An 11,566-nucleotide genomic window follows, 5' to 3' on the forward strand; every position below is an offset into this window, starting at 1 on the left:
TGATCTCAGCTCACTGCAATCTCTACATCCTGGGTTCAAGCGATTCTCCAGGTTTAGCCTCCTGAGTAGATGGGATTACAGGAATGCACTGCCACCCCCAGCTAAATTTTTTGTATTTTTAGTAGAGACGGGGTTTCGCCTTGTTGACCAGGCTGTTCTCAAACTCCTGGCGTCAAGTGATCCACCCGCCTCAGCTTCCCAAAGTGCTGGGATTACAGGCGTGAGCCACAGCACCCAGCCCATAGCATGGTTTTGATTCAACTTAAGAAATTAGCTGCCTCCTCTCCCATCTTCCTCCTATGTTAAGCATTTGCAGTTGCTTCGGGCTTTAAAATTGTTATTTCATTAAATTATACTTTCATGTATTGTTATAGGATGTATAACAATATATTGCCATGCCAAAGCTATTTTATTGTTATATAAGTTAGGAATATATAAAGAAAAACAAAAGATAAAATCTTCTGGAACACTCAATTCCAGCTTCTTGTTTTTTACATGAGATGAGGGAACATTGAGGCTAATTTTTTTCTTTGTCAATTTAAAGTATAATTTTCCTAGGACAGTTTTTCTGTTTCTTGATCATAGGATCTACAGTGGCTACAATAACCAAGCGCTACAAAAATGCTGTGACAAGGAGTCTGAACAACAGAGATTTGAGGGAAACAAAACACTTTCGACGAAGGTCCTGCTGCTTGTCTTCAGCTCGGTACCAATTAGAGCTTCACTGGAGGTGAAAAGTGAGTGTCTGAGAATCTTAATTCAGCCTGTTTTGATGTTTAAACAGAATCTACACACAGCTGCTACCATCTTCCAACTGCCATGAATCTGTTGTTACTTTCTATTTTGCCTTTTTTTGATGTTGCTTTTAGCTAATGAATATCTTAAAGCAAACACCTTTGTAACTACCACCCAAGCCAAGAGATAGAACTTTGCCAGCCACCCCAAAAGCACCTTGGTGAGGCTTGTTTCTGTTATAATCACTCCTATCAGAGTAAACACCATCCTGGCTTTTATAGTAATGGCTTCCTTGCATTTTATTTTTTCAGTTTTGTCACCCATGAGTGTGCACTTATACATTATATTTTAGTTTTTTTCCATTTTAAAAATTGATGTTTTTAGATTCTCTTTTAATCTACACATCCCCTTCCTCCGCCCATCATCTTATCCCTTTTTTTCCCTTGCCATTTACTCATTTAAAGACCCAGACAGTCCTGTCAGATTCCTATTGTTTGAATTTTGTTAATTGTGTATTCTTGGCTAAGTTATCCTGTTCTTTTCTCCTATTTCCTGAAAAATGGTAGCACCATTCAGAGGGTTAATCAGACTCATTTTAGCATCTTGGCAAGACTATAGGAGACATGTAGTATCTTATTGTCCCTGTTTTTGTTGGCAAACATTAATATCTAATATATTGATCCATCAATTCGTTGAACAGAGGGCAGTACCAAATAATGATAATCTATTTTTAAAAAATTATTAGCTGGAGTTTAAAAATAGATACTTTTCTTCACCTATCATTTGGTTACCCAGTGATATAGCCAAGTAGGAACGGCAGAATAAATGCTTGATTCTTTCTCTTTAGTTACCTTCCTCTGAAGGTGATCAATTATTTTTCGATAAATATTAATGAATAGATTTATTCACATTTGTTGATTTCAATCCCTTGGCAATTATCTACCTTATAGATGCTAAATTTTTCTATCTTTGTCCATTGGAAATCTCATAAAGTTGGCTTGCCCTATTGACATGTTTCTAGTAGTCATGACTTACTTTTTGACAAGGTATTTCAGGCTCACCTTTTACATATTCTGGCCCAGACATGGAAGCAGACATTTCTCCAGGAAGCCCTTGGTTCTTTTAACAGAAAGAGGCAATTCAAAACCACAGTCTTGTTGCTAATAATGCTATTCTAATCTGAATATTTCTCCTTTTGTTGTTTCTGAATGATTATAGACAGCGTTTTTGGTTATAGACAACATTTGTGTCTCCTTAGAATTGATATGTTGAAATCCTATCCCTGAAGGTGATAGTATTAGGAGGTGATTAGGTCACCCTAATCATTTAGGAGGGGAAGCCCTCATAAACAGGATTAGTGGCCTTAGAAAAGAGGCCCCAAGAGTACCCTAACCCCTTTCACCATGTGAAGACTTAGTGAGAGGATGTTTTTCTGTGAACCAGGAAGCAGACCCTCATGAGACACTGAATCTGCCTTGATTTTGGACTTTTTAGCCTCCAGAATTGTGTGAAACAAATTTCTTTGTTCACAAGTCACCTAGTTAACAGTGTTTTGTTATAGCAGCCCAAACAGCCTAAGACAAGTAGTGTTCAAAAGCTGGTGGCTTGCTTTCTGAGACTTCTTTCTTCTATGTCCTTCTTTTACCTTTCATGTGGACATTGACTTTCCATCATCTCTTTTCTTTGTCCCATTCACTTTTTATTTTATTTTTTTTTTAAATGGACACTGTATTAGTCTATTCTCACACTGCTAATAAAGATATAACCGAGACTGGGTAATTGTAAAGGAAAGAGGTTTAATTGACTCACCGTTCCACATGGCTGGGGAGGCCTCACAATCATGGTGGAAGGCAAGGAGGAGCAAAGGCATGTCTTACATGGCAGCAGGCAAGAGGGTATGTGCAGGGCAACTCCTGTTTATAAAACCATCAGATTTCATCAGTCTTATTCAGTGCCATGGGAGCAGTATGGGGGAAACCATCCCCATGATTCAATTGTCTCCACCTGGCCCCACCATTGACACATGGGGATTATTACAATTCAAGGTGAGATTTGGGTGGGGACACAGCTAAACCATATCAGACACATAATAATTGTACATATTTTTTGGATAGTGATATTTCCATACATATAATGTATAGTGATCAGATCAGCGTAATTAGCACGTCCTTCATCTGAAACATTTAATGTATAACACTGTTGGATGATTCTAGTTAAAAATAATATATAGTTTCAAATAGTTAGGAGGGTAATACTAGAGTCATCCAATGGTGTTATAGGACATTAGAGATTATTCCTCCTACCTAACTGTAATTTTGTATACTTTAACACATCTCTGACTCTCTCCCCCTTCCCCTTCCCCTTATCAGCCTCTAGGATCCTCTGTTCTATTTTATACTTCTATGAGAGCAACTTTTTTTTTTTTTTTTTTTTAAACTTCAACATATGAGTAAGAACATGCAGTATTTAACTTTCTGTTCCTGGTTTATTTCACTTAACATAATGTCCTCCAGTTCCATCCATTTTGCAACCAATGACAGAATTTCATTCTTTTTTATGGCTAAATAATATTCCATTGTGTATATACCACATTTTCCTTATCCATTCATCTGTTGTTGGACACCTAGGTTGATTCCATATCTTGGCTATTATGAATAATGCTGCAATAAAAACAGGGATGCAGATGTCTTTTTGATATCTGATTTCTTTTCTTTGGATGAATGCCCAGTAACGGTATTGCTGGATCATGTGGTAGTCCTATTTGTTTTTTTTTTTCTTTTTTTTGAGATGTAGTCTTGCTCTGTTGCCCAGGCTAGAGTGCAGTGGTGCAATCTTGGCTCACTGCAAACTCCGCCTCCTGGGTTCAAGCAATTCTCCTGCCTCAGACTCCTGAGTAGGTGAGATTACAGGTGTACACCACCACATCAGGCTAATTTTTGTATTTTTAGCAGAGATGGGGTTTCACCATGTTGGTCAGGATAGTCTTGGACTCCTGACCTTGTGATCTGCCCGCCTTGGCCTCCTAAAGTGCTGGGATTACAGACATAAGCCACTGCACCCAGCCTTATTTGAAGTTTTTTGAAGAACCTCCCTACTGTTCTCTATGGTGCCTATACTTGTTCGCATTCCCAACAACAGTGTATAAGAGTACCCTTTTCTCGACATTCTTTCCAAAATTTATAATTATTTTTAAATAACAGCCATACTAACTGGGATGAGATGATATCTACTTGTGTTTTTGGTTTGCATTTCCATGATGATTAGTTATGTTGAGTATTTTTTTTTTTTTTTTGTCATTTGTCTTTTGAGAAATGTCTATTCAGATTGCTTCCTAATTTTTAAATTGAATTTTCTTTTCTTGCTTGACTTCCTTGCTTGCTTTTTTGTTTTTAAGATGTTTGGGTTTCTTATATATTCTGGATATTGATCCTCTGTCAAATGAATGATTTACAAATACTTTCTCCCATTCTGTAGGTTGTTTCTTCACCCTGTTGACTGTTTCCTTTGCTATGCGGAAGCTTTTTAGTTTGATATAATCTCATTTGTTTATTTTTGCTTTTGTTGCCTGTGCTTCTTTGATCTTATTCATAGAATCTTTTCCCAGAGCAATGTCCTAAGTATTTTCCTTTTTTTTTTTTTTTTTTCTAGTAGTTTTAACGTTTCAGTTTCTTACATTTAGGTCTTTGCTCTCTTTTGAGTTGATTTTTGTAAAGAGTGAGAGGTTGGGATCTAGTTTCATTTTTTCAGTTTCTTAAAGTCTAGATTGCTCTGCAGTCTAGATTTCCAGTTCCTTCAGTTCCTAATGCAGTTTTCTTATACACTCCTGTTATTAGTTTGGGCAAAATCCCTCCTGGTTTCAGATACTGTTTTCCAATGTACTTGTCATGATATCCAGTGAACATCTGTTGGCTATTACTGGTGTCTTTTTTGCTTGGGACCCTCAGACATCCTGTTTCCCTTTACTTTCTTCCGCACATACACTGATACCATGTAGATCTTACAGTTATTGGTGAATTGTCTCCAGTTGTTTTATTATTTGGGGTTTGTGTGGATGCCCTTGTCACTTAGCTTGTTATAAATACTATCCATTTTTTTCTATACTATCTAGCTACCTTATATAAATATTTAAAGACATCCAAAAACTATGTGGCCATTATTTTTCCAGAATTTTTTATTTTTTCTTATAGACTGACACTAGAGAAATAGCTTTACTATATTTTCTTCTTCACCTCTAGACATTTTAGATTTTCTTGTGTGAGTTCACTAGTTAGTTTTATGACTAATATAACTCATGTTCAGTTGATGTGTAATCATAGCATAAGTGATCATACTGTCACTTGAAAATAGTCACAGGGTCATCATCAGCCACACTACTATTACGTGTCATCCTTTATTTTCTTTCATTTTCCTTTTCTATATTCTCTTTCTGTAGATAGTCCCCTTTCAGGGTTATATGCATCTTTCAATATTTTGTAGCTTTCTTGGAGCCAGCTTATAAAGAACTACTGATGTCCTTCTTGTACTCCTCCCTAACTCGGCCTAAGTCTGTCTTAATATAGAAGGGTAAGATGCCTCATGATATAAAATAGTGACCTTATTTAATTAGTCTTGTCAAAGGTAAATAAAATTAGTTTGGCCCATGAATATAAATATCCATTTGTTCTGCTTTAACCCCCACTTTAAATTTTAACTTTAGTCATTAAATGTTTGGGGCCAGGTAGGAGAATTATGGCCAAAGGAACTATAGGAGGAAGGTTGTTTCTCTTAGTTTCTGTAAATAACCTGACAAGGAGACTTGTTGCTTAATCAGCACCTAATATGTTCATTTGGAATTCTCCAATGCTCAATTTTATTAGACATCTACAAAACAAAGCTTGTTTCCCCGCTGCATTGCAATTAGTGTAATTAGAGTTTATGTGTGAAGTATCATATATCTATTGTGTGGTGGTTTTTTAGAGTAACAAGGATACTGAATTACCTTGCTAAGATTGCTAGTTTCAACAATTAGTTTATGGAGAATATTTAATAATACTTCACACTAGGAAGTTGAAGTTCCAATCAAAATAGCATTCAGTTATCTAGAGCAAGAATATGTTCTTGCTTATATTCTGCCCACTCCTCAGAGCTGACTACACATGATATTTATATCTAAAATGAAAAACAGAGCATAGCAAGATTGTAAGATGAGTTTTTTTTCCTGAGAGACTAACAAGAGTAAGTGTCATGCCATGCTAGCCCAAGGAACAAAATTGTAAATATAGGGAGGAGAAACAGGTTTTCAAGTTTATATTGCTGCTCTCTTATGGGGATCAGCTTCTGTTGTTACCATAATGTGTTATGTTGAAAGGTGCAGACAGGGTTGCTGAGTGGCTGGTTGGAGAGTCCCTGAGAGATTACCCAAGAAACTCAGTTGCAACACATGGTGGAGCAGCCTCTCAGGTGAAAATAAATTCACAGCACGTGGTTATCTGCCTGGGAGTACTTGTCATTCACTGCATAGTTCATCTCTGTGGAGAACCTGAGTATTTCTTTGTCAAATAAGAAACTGCAAAATGGCAAGTGTTGTATTTCATACAGACCAGCCCTGAGTTTTCTCCAGTTTTCTAAACCTGATGTAAATGGCGGAGTCTGTAGATGGTGGTGAGAAACTGTTTTGGCCTTTTAGGACATCACATTTTTCAGCTGCAGTTAAAGTTCATCTGAAGTGGCTCCTGTTATTCCAGACCAACTGTTAATTGATATGCTCAGTCTATTTTCTCTTTACCCCCAAGCACCACTATTGATCACAAGCTAAATTGGATCAAGTTGCTATGTGTAACATATTGCCAGCTCTGTGAGCAGACTTTTTTCTAATCTTGGTGCCCTTAATTATACTCAACCAAATTACTGTTTAAGGAAATTCACATAAAGTTCGAGTTCATATGTAGATTTCTTGCTGTTGTGAATTTCAGAGAGACAAGTGCTTTGTAAGGATATGCATGTAATACAGGTGAGTGGGTAGTAGAAGATACTATAGAGGCAGTTAGTGGTATGTGTTGTATAGAGCACTGAGAAGTGTCCTGTATTTTTTCATTCTGTCTAATATGAGAGACGTAGTATAAGAAGTTTCAATGACAACTTTCAGTCTGTTCCTAGAAAAGGTTAAATCTTAGTTATTAATACTTTTACCACTTACCATGACAAATATTTTACCCCAGGCTGCTTCTCTGACAACTTACATTGTTTTTCTGCATAGTAGAGGCAGCTGTATAATTTCGGTAGCTTTTTCCGTGAGACATGATTTTCATTAAACATAGGCAGAATTAGTTACAACTTCCACTTGGAAGGTTAAGACCTAGTGCTCTATTTAGTCTTTTTGAAAGAGCTTAGGCACTAGTTTATTTCTAACTGGTGCGTTTCCTCTGGATTACTGACCGCTTTGAAAGAGTTCAAGTTGTTTCATTAAGTCCATTCAGTCCTCTTGAAACTGCCAATAAAAAGACTAGGACGCAGAGGATGTTGTCATTAACACCTTTAAAAAATGTCTTTGTAAAACTTTTAAATTTGGCTTTCAGAACTATGAGTTTCTACTGTGACTATGGATCACTTTCTTTTTTTTTTTTTTTTTTGAAGAAAACGAATAAGATCATGTTTATGGCGCACATCTTCTAAGAAGGAGATTCATGGCTATATTAAACACAATTCTGGACCTGTTTTTTTTCATGGATTTAAACTACAAATGCTCTCAAAATTATATTCCACTCCAGGAAATAACTGATTTCTACCATCAGTTTCTAGTTTCCTAGGCATTTGAACTAGTAGTCACACAGAATGGGCAACTTGTGTTGTTAATTGAATTGTAACACTTGGATGGCTCCCAGGCGATGTCACAAATAACATTTATTTTCAAAATTACTTAGCGAAAAGCAAAAGAAAGCACACAAAACATATTCTTCAGTGATCTTTGCATCCCTTTCAATATGTGTCTCAAAGGTAACTTTTAGGTAGCTCGAGATTGGCAGCATGGGGTAGCAGCCAGCCCTGGTCCCAAGCTTCCTTAGAATGCATATCTCCGATGAGAAAATGTGTGGTGAAGACATTGAGCTGTTAAACAAAGTATTTCTGCCTCTCTGTACCCCTCATCTTACATGTTGTAGAGCTGTTGGTGGTAAGTGGTTGTTCAGCTAGGGACCACATTTTCCAGGACCCCCTTGCAATTAGATGCAGCCAGAGATTGGATTTTAGCAAATGGAATGTGATTTGAAGCGCTGCGCATCACTTTCAAGTCTGGCTCATAAAAGCCTACTCTTCCCCAGGCTCTGTTTCCTACCAGTTGGTTGGTACGACAATAACAATGGGATGAACTAGCAGGCTTTGTGGTGAATATGGCAGAATTCATGTGATCCTGGGTTTCTGTGGCTTCGTGGAAGGGCTACCTCTCCTGTTCTCCTGCTCAGTATTATTTGATAAACAAGAAACAAATTTTAATTATGTTGAGTCTTGCAAATGTTTGGTTTTATTAGTCATGGAAGCTAGGGCTTCTCTAATAAAGCTTCTAAATTCACCCAAGCATTATACATATGCCATACCTAATAACTGAATTAAAGGCAGGGACAAGGCTGGCAAAGGAGGATAAAGAGGTTGTTTTGGGTCCTAAATTGCTGAATGTATCCCATGGAAGGCGGATACATTTAATTCATTTTATTTTCAAGATAAGAAAAGCTATCGCAAACTAATTGTAGAGTTGGAACCAGTGTAAGATTCAAACACATTCATTCTCCCTTTCACTCACCAAATGCCCCCTATGTGTAAACACTGTCCTACACATTAGGAGTAACTCAGTAAAAAAGAGAGACCAAAACATTTCAGGCTATCTCTTATCATTCCTGCTTCCACTCATCTTTAGTTGCAGTTGTCATAAATCAGTAAAATCCCACTGTTGTTTGCTCTTATAATTTTAGTTCTTTATGAATGTTAAGTTGGCTTAGTTAGGGACCTTCCTGGAGGTGAAGGGAATAGTTTACCTGGATTTCTTTAGTCTTGTCTACTAATTCTAGCTTGGTTCTGACAGCAGAACAAATGGGAATATGTATGAGGCTATAAAATAACTGATGTTAGAATGTGCAGGATTCAACGCTTAAAAGGAATTGCATTTCAATACAAGATAAAATTTCCAGATTACCTTGAGAATTGGGGTCATTAATGTCTGTTATATTGAAAGAATTCCAAAATGCTAAATTGCCTGACAAGTTGTGGTGTTTTATGTGCTATATTGATATTAGAGTGTTTGTTTTGCTTCAGTGGGTACTTAATTATTTGTTTCTTCGTGACAGTGTGCTATAATTAATTCATAGCATTTTGAAGCCGCTTTAAACATCCTCTTGAGGGCAAGGGCTGACTCGGGTAAACCTAGTGCCTCATATGAATGTTTTGCCCTCGGTTTAAATATATTAAATTAGACTCATGAATTACTTTTAAAAAGAGGCGAATTATAGCTTTTTTATCCTAAAGGAGATTTTTAGGAATGCAAGATGAAAAGAGCTAAATAAAACTATAGGAAATGGAGACTGTTATCAGCATCTAGCTTAGGATGGAGAGCCAAGCATGGCTCTCAGTTGCAACTCACATGGAGATGTGGCTCTCAGGTACAAGGTACCACTCAGGTACACTTCTTTATCCATTAGCAATTAACAGTTATTTCCTACACAGAACAAAAGTTGTAGCCACACTGTACTTTCCTTCGAAAATACAGAAGGCACAGAATGAGTTTACCTAAAGGTTTTATAAATCCTTAGTTTGTAAAAATTCTCTATTAGTAGTAGCCTATAGATAGGTGTGAGTTAATATAACATTTACATATTAATTAACATAACAATGATACGCTCTTTAGTACAACAACTCAGAAAATTAACCATTAATGTTCTTTATTTGGTACTGAAAGTCCAAAATTTTGTTTTCCTTTTACCTGGAAGGTAACTGAGAATATCAGACAAAATAATTCTGAAAAAATATTCATGAGAGTGTTTTTTTTCCATGCAGAAAATGGAGTTCTAAGTATAGTAACAATTTAGTTACATAGTTACTTCCATTTCCAGAGATGTGATCCCTTACTGTGTAAATTATGTTTTCTAACAAAAATGACACAGATGGGTCAGATTTCATGGTTAGAAATTAGAAAGCTTAAATGAAATCCCATTCTTTCATGGAATTATGTTAGCAATTTTGGAAGGTAATAGTGGTCTCACTAATTCATTTTTTGATGAACTCTTAAGATGCATTTAAATGTGATTCTCATATTGATACTTGCCTTTTTACTAGGGATTTCAGTAGAGGATAGTTTTGTGGAAAAATATCTGTCTGAATAAGGCATCCTGTGATTTTTCTAAAGTGGGTAATCAGGAGACACTTGGAAAGGAAAGAAAAGGAAAGAATAGGTACTCCTACATTCATATGGGGCATGAGTGTTTTCTTTTCCCGTTATAATAGCAGCAGAAACAAGCTGGTTATAGGTCAAAGAGAATAACAGAAAAATGTTACAAAATTGAAGCAGAAATGTAGCCTTTTCTTCACGTTCCTTAGTAATGCCAGCATTCTATATATTTTATCGTGATAACAATGGCGGTGCCAATGATTATCCATGGAACTGGACCCATGTGTGCTCCATTTTCCTACCTTGTTCATCTGTGAGAGGTGGATTTGGATGACATATTAAGAGTATCCAAACGTAGCCCTTTGTGTGTTTGGAGGAAGTAATTTTATATTAGTTGTGTAGTTTTATATGTCGTTGAAAAGAATATCTTTTGAAAACAGAGAGTCCATTCAGCAATCTAGCATCTGTGTTTGGTTGCCATGAAGGCCTAACCATTGCCATTTCAGGGGGAAAGTGTAGGGGACAGGGGGACGGGGAAAGAAAAGAAAAAGCAAGCACATACACTGCGTATTCGAATCAGTACCTCAAATTCATGATGCTAACTTACACATATTTTTCTGGTTTGAAAGTTCTTATTGTAAGGAAATAAACACAAAACTAGTCAAATAAGATAGTATTAAAATGCTAAAGATTAGTATTAAACTGAAACGAATAATTTTAGACTAAAACACTATTTTAGTGAGACTAGTCATGTTTTGCTTAGAGTGAATGTAATTTCTTAAATGTTCATATGAAAGCTAGTGACTTTTTATATATTTCTCGATGGTAAATTTGAGAAGACAATCAGTTTTATCTTCTAGTATTGTATAGAAATTAGGCAACAGGATTTTGATAAATGGGATAAGTAGTTTTGTAATAATAAATTTTGACAAAAGTTTTCAAATGTTCTTTTAGTTTCAGATGTTGCAAGAAAAGAAGCAAAAAAAAAAAAAAAAAAGAAAACAAAAAAAAATAGTGATGTTAACCTGAAAATCGCTATAGGAGTATTCTCAAAAAAAGTTAATGTAATTGAATTCATTCTGACATGCCACATTTATATATATACTGAGGCATTTTGTTTTTAAAAGAAAATAACAATGTGATATTCTTAACATAATAAATTCCATAATGCTTTATCTTAATAAGCAATTATCTATAATAAACAATCTTCCACTATAATGGGCACTGGACTATGAACATTTATTTTGGTTACAGATCTCTGTAAAGAAAGTTATTAAGTTATAATGCATCAAAGGAACTTGATTCGTTTGCAAGGTGCGATTGGGGTAGGTATATGAGTATATTACTTTTATTGCATTCACATTTCTCAAGAGCTGATTTGATGCATTTTTCCTATGGGTTATTCTCTTAGGAGCTATACAGACATCTGGACTGTGAAAAATGTAAGTAACAACAAGGCAAACATTTTTTCTTACAGAATTC

At 35.9% G+C, this 11,566-nt stretch overlaps 1 long non-coding RNA gene across 1 annotated transcript in view; it reads left to right on the forward strand.

Annotated features, from left to right (window-relative positions):
• Positions 1-11,071, forward strand: part of LOC105512712 — a 23,141-nt gene extending 12,070 nt beyond the window's left edge. Inside the window, exons 2-5 of the long non-coding RNA XR_001001902.1 lie at positions 586-737; positions 6,083-6,174; positions 9,226-9,377; positions 11,039-11,071. This is a non-coding gene — a long non-coding RNA (uncharacterized LOC105512712). The remainder of the gene's footprint in view (positions 1-585; positions 738-6,082; positions 6,175-9,225; positions 9,378-11,038) is intronic.
• The last annotated feature ends 495 nt before the right edge of the window (positions 11,072-11,566 follow it).

This window comes from Colobus angolensis, unplaced genomic scaffold (assembly GCF_000951035.1).
Source record: "Colobus angolensis palliatus isolate OR3802 unplaced genomic scaffold, Cang.pa_1.0 Scaffold218, whole genome shotgun sequence".
Classification (NCBI taxonomy): Eukaryota; Metazoa; Chordata; class Mammalia; order Primates; family Cercopithecidae; genus Colobus; species Colobus angolensis.